Source organism: Triticum aestivum, chromosome 7D (genome assembly GCF_018294505.1).
Source record: "Triticum aestivum cultivar Chinese Spring chromosome 7D, IWGSC CS RefSeq v2.1, whole genome shotgun sequence".
NCBI classification, from domain to species: Eukaryota; Viridiplantae; Streptophyta; class Magnoliopsida; order Poales; family Poaceae; genus Triticum; species Triticum aestivum.
The window spans coordinates 378,381,066-378,389,630 of record NC_057814.1 but is presented as its reverse complement, the minus strand read 5'-3'; positions in this window follow the sequence as shown (position 1 = coordinate 378,389,630).

Here is an 8,565-nt window from a genome sequence, read left to right as displayed (position 1 = left end):
AATACAGTGATGATAATTCGAACGATGAGGCTGATGTCTATACAACTGAGTTTGTTTGGTCCTCAAGGGACAAATCTTACACATGCAATGCTCTTAAGCCGATTCGCAAGAATCGTCATGAGGAGATGAAATTTACTTTTGATATATACAAGTGTGATAAAGTATTCAATGCTTTGTTGCAAGATAAGACAATTAGAATATCACACATCTATCCATTGTTTGAGGAGCTAAAGTAGCATGCTTATTGTAAGTACAAAAATTCATTTTCTCATGCTACTAATGATTGCAATTTTTTTCAACGAAAGATACAATCATCCATTAATGATGGAGAATTGAATTTTGATGAGATGCAGGTTAACAAACAGCCCTTCCCGATAAACACCATGGACTTGGAAGAAAAGAAAATGTTCTTTCGGCCTAACATAGTCGAATCTACTAATAAAGATAATGTTGTTATTGGTGAACCCAGGGAAAGCAAGGAGAGTGACAAAGTATTGGGAGAGGTTGTACTTGATAGACAACTCGATTGCAAGGAGGTATGGAAGATCACCGTCAAGAATCCTAAACTCGGGGGGAAAACACAAATACAAGAGGATACACATGTTAAATTTATCAAGCCCAAGAATCCATAAGTTCGCAAGTGGAAAAAGAATGAAGGTAAGCGCAAGTGAATCAAGCCAACTTTTGATATGTTGATGTCCAAATATGCCAATCAAGCGGCCGGTTCTAGCTCTAATTGGCCATTGCATTTGAATAGTTCAAGATAACCTCCAAAGCAAAAAAATTGACTCTATGCAAGGCCATATGGGTCATGGACACCGACACCGTGGATGCCGCCCTCATGCGCGCGCGTATGCGGCATATTACATGGGAGACTTCAATGGGGGTTGGGAGCAGCCCTGTCGGTGTAAAAACCGATAGATCTTGGGTAGGGGGTCCTGAACTATGGGTCTAGGATCGATGGGGAACAAGGGACGAAGAACATGGTGTTTACCCAGATCCGGGCCCTCTCTAGGAGGTAAAACCCTACATCCTTCTTGATTGTATTGATGTGTATGGAAGTTACTGAGTTGATCTACCTCAAGATCAGGCGAGCTAAACCTTAGGTTGATGGGGTATTGGATGTTGCTCTAACCCTAAAGACGAAAACCCTCCGGTTTATATAGACACCGATAGGGTTAGGGTTACACCTGCTTGGTTACAATAAAGGAAAGATCATGCTAAATCTTGACTTGGAGAACACTCCACGGCTGTGAAGATCTTATATCTGGTCACAGGTTCGCGCCCTAGCTTGGCTCCATAGCAACCCATTAGTCCGGCCCATAAGCGATGGGTCGGCGGACCGAGGACCCCTTAATCCAGGACTCCCTCAGTAGCCCCCGAACTGGCCTCCAATGCCGGGGATTGCCATCGGGCATGTCTCAAATCTTCGGCTTGCGAGGTGAGTTCTCCATTCTTCCTTGTACTGTTTCGAGTAGTATTCCCGGGCCGAATAATATTCGGGATTCGGGCTAGCATCAGAGGTTCACTGCCCAGTGCAATCCATGTCAACGTCATGTTCGACCGGCCTTAAAAATCCGGGATCCGAAGACCTAACAAAACACGGTGGGACCATCGGAGTTAATGCTTGCCTCGGGGCAAGGGCAAACCTTGACTGCCGTGCACCTTTTCAGAAGGTGAACGGTCCAACGCCATCTTTTTGTAGACCAGTCCCTTCAGTTAGGACGGCACACCTATTTATATACCCAAGGGCGTGGAGGACGACTGGTCTATCTTCCCCTAAAACCAACGCTGGAGAAATCGCAGGCACCATGACCGACGCCCCGGGCTCATCCTCACGACCTCACGGTCCCCTCCCTGGCGACTGGGCGAGCTGCTCCGTCTCCCGCCTCCGGCTGAGCAATCTGCAGATGCAAGGCTATGTCCCCGCAATGGATCTCGTCTCCGTCCGTGCCGGGCTGATATCCGTGGATGGCCAAGCATTCGCGAAGAACTTCCCTACCCCAAACAAAGGAGGGAGGGTATGCTTCGTGCCCTTCCTTCTACGAGGCCTGGGTTTTCCCATCCACCCTTTCTTGTGGGGTTTATTTGAGTTTTATGGGATCCAGCTCCACCACCTCAGCCCCGAATCCATACTGCATATCTCGGGCTTTGTGGCGCTTTGCGAGATATTCCTGAGCTGCGAGGCCCACTTTGATTCGTGGAGAAAATACTTCTGCCTTGTCCCTCGTACCCGTGGGGGGTCGATTTTCGAAGTGGGCGGAGCAGAGGTGTGGCGGATAGACGGGACAGGGTATCCCATTGGAACCCCACGAAAATATCCCGAAGAATGGACCTCAGAGTGGTTCTATATTGAAGACGTTCCCCTATCCAATCCAGTCTGGATGGGGCTGCCCGAATACTCAAGCGCCCCGCTAAAGAAGCGGTTCAACTGGCGACCCAAGAGTCCTTCCTAACTAGACAGCGCAGAAGTACACCTTCTGGCCACCAAAATTTGGCTGCTAGCCCATAGTAAACCGACCATGATCGAAGTAATGGATGTCGATGTAGCTCGGTGCGTACAGCCCGTTCAGCACATGGGGCATCCTCTGTGGTGCTCCAATGTGACCAGTGATGCAACCCGCTACAAGCGACAAGGACCGGACAATCAAACAGCTATGGCCAAAATACTAGCGGCCTCTTCAAAGGAGAGGAGGAAGATTTTGCTTAACTGAGTATCCGGGCGGGTTGCTCCGGCTACAATCCGACAGACTCGGTAAGCTTCAGTCCTTTGTCTTTAGTTCGGAGATTACGTCTGAACACTTACTGGATGCACCTTTCTCTCAAACAGGGTTGGAGGCGTCAGGTCGAGTCCATCCACTGCCCCTCCCCTCAATCAAAGAATCATTCCCGTGATGATGACCAGGGGTATCATGACGATCCGAAGATGTTGATTGATTTTGAAGACGATGTCTTTTATCACGAAAGCCTTGACGACACCAAGGTTGCCTTGACGGCCGACCACCCTGGGCTCTTCCTTCCTCCACTGTAAGTGAAAGGAAGACCTCTTCCCGAACAGGGCATTCACCTCGCGCCATGCCAAATGTGTCGACTTCTACTCCCAAGGGCCACCGCACTGCGCGCCGAACAGCCGTGGGAGGAGCGCGGAATATGCCGACCTCGGCCCACAATGGAGCATCCAAGCGGAAGGTTGATACGTCTTGTAGCGACCCGACCTCAGGTGGTCAAGTCTCTATGCTTCAGTGTCATCCCTGGATCGGTAATGCTGACACACACAGTACTCGAAGGATTTATAACAGAGTAGCAATCACACACTTATTACATCGCATGTCTCCAAAGAGAACTTATTACAATGAATATGGCTTAAGGCCATCTAAAAGATAACAGCGGAAGACTTGGAAGGTAAGTGAGTCCATCAACTCCAACGGCATAGCTGAGTGCACGATAACGGCCTAACAAACCTTACTCCTCGTCTGAAAAGTCTGCAACATGACACGTTGCAGCCCGGAAACGGGTCAGCACATGGAATATGCTGGCAATATAACACAGTAGAGCAATGAACAGATAAATGCTATCACTACATGCATATATGGCTGGTGGAAGCTCTATGGTTATATGATTTTTGTGTAAAGCCAGTTTTTCCCTACAACAAAGGAATAAATTTTATTTAACTATCATGGTGGTTGAAACATTAAGAATGGTACCCCCATCTCAATCCCAATTAAAGTAATCATTAACAACCCAACAAATTTATTTAGAGTGATGAGATCAAATCAATAATTCAAGTACCAGATACTCAAGATGTCCATAACCGGGGACACGGCTAACCATGATTAGTTTATACACTCTGCAGAGGTTTGCGCACTTTTCCCCACAAGACTCGATCTCCTCCATTGGATTTCTCGCACTACATGGTATTTGAGAAACGGATGACCGAGACACAGTCTTTCAGAAGCATTAACTCTTTACTCTGGGTGGACAGTTACACCTACTTTCCCTCTACATCTGCTAGCCCACCACTCAAAGAGGTCACACAACATACTCAACTATGCGAGAGCCCATAATGGCTTGTGGCTGCACACGGAAGTTTCTAGCATGAATAATCTTATGATCCCTTTGAGCCTGGGTGGCGGACCGTAGGATGATCGCACGGTATAACCCCGGGATATCCTAGAACAACACTGGATTCCCCAGGTGCCCAAAACAAACAATCCACCCAGATGTGTATTAAAGTTGCCACCTTAAGTTGAACCATTAATTAACACTCACATCTATCATGGATACACTCAAACCCAATCCACGTCTACGAGCATAGCATGGCAATATAAGCATAACATAGAAGTAACTCCCAGGGTTTGATAATAAACAGGGCAATAGGTTCTACCTCATCAACTACTTCCCAAACCCACAAGTTAAACACATCCTAATCATGCAATGTTTGAGGATTGTAACTATTGCATAAAAACTGGGTATGAAAAGAGTATGATCAATGTGTTACTTGCCTTGCTGACGATCCGCAAAACCTAGGGACTCGTTGTAGCACACTTCGCACTCCGGGAATTCTATCGCAAACAAACAATAGCATACATAAGCAATCAAGCAAAGATGCATGGTAAAACTCAAAGAAGAAGATCTAACCAGAAAGTTCAACTAAAGAACTCCGGTTTGCAAAAAGAATCAAATCAAACGGAGCAACGAAACTCAAACTGCGAAAGAAACAAGATCCAATTAATAATCTGGACTAAAGTCAAATTTTACAGTACCAAAATCTTGTTCAAGTTGGTTAAACGGAAGGAGGGTTTCGAGACAAAGATCTAGGCGCTTGAATCGCCTGATTCCGATAAACGAGCGAAGAGATAAACTAAAACGAAGATCAGGGCAGAAATCGCGATCGAAAATAATCGCGGAAAATCTCTGGAAAAAGAAAAACTGATGAACAGGCTAACGAACGAAGTTCGCTGTGTGCGGCTAATGGGTGAAAACCGTACGCTAAAACGAACGTACGAACGGGCGTTCGCTAAATAACTAAACCGAAAAAAATAAAACCGATCTAAAAGAAAATAACCGCGAGTTCTAAAAAAACAACCGTACGGTTTTCCGGCAAAAACCGGCAGCGGCGGCTACCTCGGGACGGGACGGCGGCGGCTCCGGCGGAAGTTCGGCGGCGGCGGCGAGCAACTCCGGTGGGCGGCGGCGGCGTCCGGCGGCGGGGCGGTGGGTGGTGCGGGCGGTGGTGCGGGCGGCGGCGAAGTCCAGCGGCGGCGGCGGGTTAGGGTTAGGGTTTCGGCGGCGGGACGGGCTGGTGGGCTGCGGGGTCGGGGGCGCTGGTTATAAAGGCCGGCCGGGCAAGTCCTAGTCGGGCATGACCCGGCTAGGTTGGTTGACTTTTTGTTTGCGCAGAAACACAAAGAAAAGAAATGCTAAACTGACTCCAAAAATCGTGAAATAAAATTTCCCTGTCCTCTAAAAATATAGCGGACAAGGTGAAAATTTATTTGGGCCTCTAATGCAATTTTGAAAAACACATATTTTTCCTAATTCAAATAAAATAGCGATAAAAACTCCCAATAAAATCTTATTTGATTTTAATATTAGATCTCCAATATTTCTTTATTTTGGGGAAGTCATTTTATCCCCTCTCTTTTATTTTCATAAAAGAAATATTCAAAGAGAAAAATAATTAAAATCAAACGATCCTCTTTTCAAAATTTGAGAAAACTCAAGTATGAAAATAATGAAATCCCCAACTCTCTCCGTGGGTCCTTGAGTTGCGTAGAATTTCTAGGATCAAGCCAAATGCAATAAAATATGATATGCAATGATGATCTAATGTATAACAATCCAAATTGAAAATTTGGGATGTTACAAACCTACCCCCCTCAAAATGAATCTCACCCTCGAGATTCGGGTTGGCTAGAAAATAGGTGCGGGTGGTCTTTGCGTAGATCATCTTCTCGTTCTCAGGTGGCTTCATCCTCGGTATGGTGGCTCCACTGAACTTTGCAAAACTTGATAACCTTGCTGCGAGTAACCCGGCTGGCAAACTCAAGAATCTTGACAGGTTTCTCCTCATATGTCAAATCGCTATCCAACTGAATCGCTTCCAGTGGCACTGTATCTCTCAGAGGAATATCAGCCATCTCTGCATGGCACTTCTTCAACTGGGAAACGTGAAACACATCATGTACTCCTGACAGTCCTTCGGGTAACTCCAACTTGTAGGCAACCTCTCCCATGCGTTCCAAAACACGGTACGGTCCTACAAATCTCGGGGCTAACTTTCCCTTAACTCCAAAACGTTTAACTCCTCGAAGAGGTGACACTCGCAGATACGCTCTGTCTCCGATTTCATAGACTACCTCCTTGCGTTTTGAATCTGCATAACTCTTCTATCGGGACTGAGCTACCTTCAGTCTATCTCGAATCAGCTTAACCTTCTCTTTGGACTCCTTAATCAAATCTGGTCCAAACAACTGGCGGTCTCCGACTTCATCCCACATCAACGGTGTTCTGCACCTTCGTCCATAAAGGGCTTCGAACGGTGCCATCTTCAAACTGGCCTGGTAGCTATTGTTGTAAGAGAACTCTGCATATGGAAAATTGTCGTCCCAACTAGATCCATAGTCTAGCGCACAAGCTCTCAACATGTCCTCCAGAATCTGATTGACTCTCTCGGTTTGTCCATCTGTCTGCGGGTGAAAAGCTGTACTGAACTCTAGCCTGGTTCCCAAAGTCTGGTGCAATTGATTCCAAAACTTTGAGGTAAACTGGGTTCCTCTATCTGATACAATGGTCCTCGGAACTCCGTGCAGACATACGATCCTGGTCATGTATATCTTTGCCAACTTAGCACTAGTGTAAGTGGTCTTAACTGGGATGAAATGAGCTACCTTCGTCATAGCCTGAGCGAGTCCTGGGCAATCCCGTGATAAAGTCCATGCCTAGTTTATCCCACTTCCATTCGGGTATTGGCAATGGCTGTAACAATCCAGTTGGCTTCTGATGTTCTGCCTTCACTCTCTGACATACATCACAAACTGCTACATACTGCGCAATATCCTTCTTCATAACCGTCCACCAGAAACGCTCCTTCGGGTCCAAATACATCTTAGTGTTTCCAGGGTGTATCGAGCATGGCGAGTCATGAGCTTCCTGTAGTATCAACTTCCTGATCTCTACATTATTGGGCACATATACACGGTCCTCAAACCACAAGGTGTCGTGCTCATCCTCACGAAAACCTTTGGCTTTCCCTTCACTCATCTTCTCCTTTATTTCAGCAATTTCCTTGTCATCTTTCTGAGCTTCTCGAATCTTTCCCAATAATGTTGACTAAACCTCCAACGCTGCAACAAAACCTCTAGGGACTATCTCCAAACGTAGCTCCCTGAGATCTTCTTCCAACTCCTTTGGCATTCCTCCGCTTACGAGGGTATCGACGTAACTCTTCTGACTCAAAACGTCTGCTACGACATTGGCCTTGCCTGGGTGATAATGCAACTTCATATCATAATCTTTTATGAGCTCCAACCATCTCCTCTGCCTGAGGTTAAGCTCCTTCTGTGTGAAGATGTACTTCAAACTCTTGTGATCCGTGTACACATCGCATCGGTTTCCAATAAGAAAATGTCTCCAAGTGTTGAGCGCATGCACTACGGCTGCTAACTCCAAATCATGCGTGGCATAACTCAACTCATGCGGTCGAAGCCGTCGTGAGGCATATGAAACAACTCTTCCGTCTTGCCTAAGCACTCCTCCAAGTCCTAAGTGAGAGGCGTCGCAGCACACTTGGAAATCCTTGCGTATATCCGGCAGAATCAGCACTGGGGCTGTAGTTAAACGTTTCTTCAACTCATGGAAACTTGCTTCACATTCTTCAGTCCAATGGAACTTGGTGTCCTTCTTCAGCAATGCCATCATAGGCTTCGCAATCTTAGAAAAATTCTCAATAAATCTCCGATAATATCACGCGAGTCCAAGAAAACTACGGATCTCTCCAACTGAGGTGGGTGCCAACCACTCAGTGACTGACTGAACCTTGGTGGGATCCACTGCTATACCTTCTCCTAATATAACATGTCCAAGAAATCCAACTTCCTTCAACCAAAACTCACATTTGCTGAACTTGGCATATAACTGATGTTCCTTGAGTTTCTCGAGAACTAAACGCAAATGCTCCTTGTGTTCCTCTTCATTCTTCGAGTATACCAAGATATCATCAATGAACACCACGACAAACTTACAAGAACTCCATGAACACCTTGTTCATCATACTCATGAAATAGGCAGGGGTGTTAGTTAGTCCAAATGACATAACCATATACTCGTATAACCCGTACCTTGTGGTGAAAGCTGTTTTAGGTATATCTTTTCCCCTAATCTTCAGCTGGTGATATCCTGATCGCAGATCGATCTTTGAAAACACCTTAGCTCCTTGCAACTGGTCAAACAAATCATTGATCATCGGCAGTGGGTACTTATTCTTGATCGTTACTTCATTCAACGCACGATAATCAACCACCATCCTTAACGATCCATCCTTCTTCTCGACCAAGAGCACTGGGG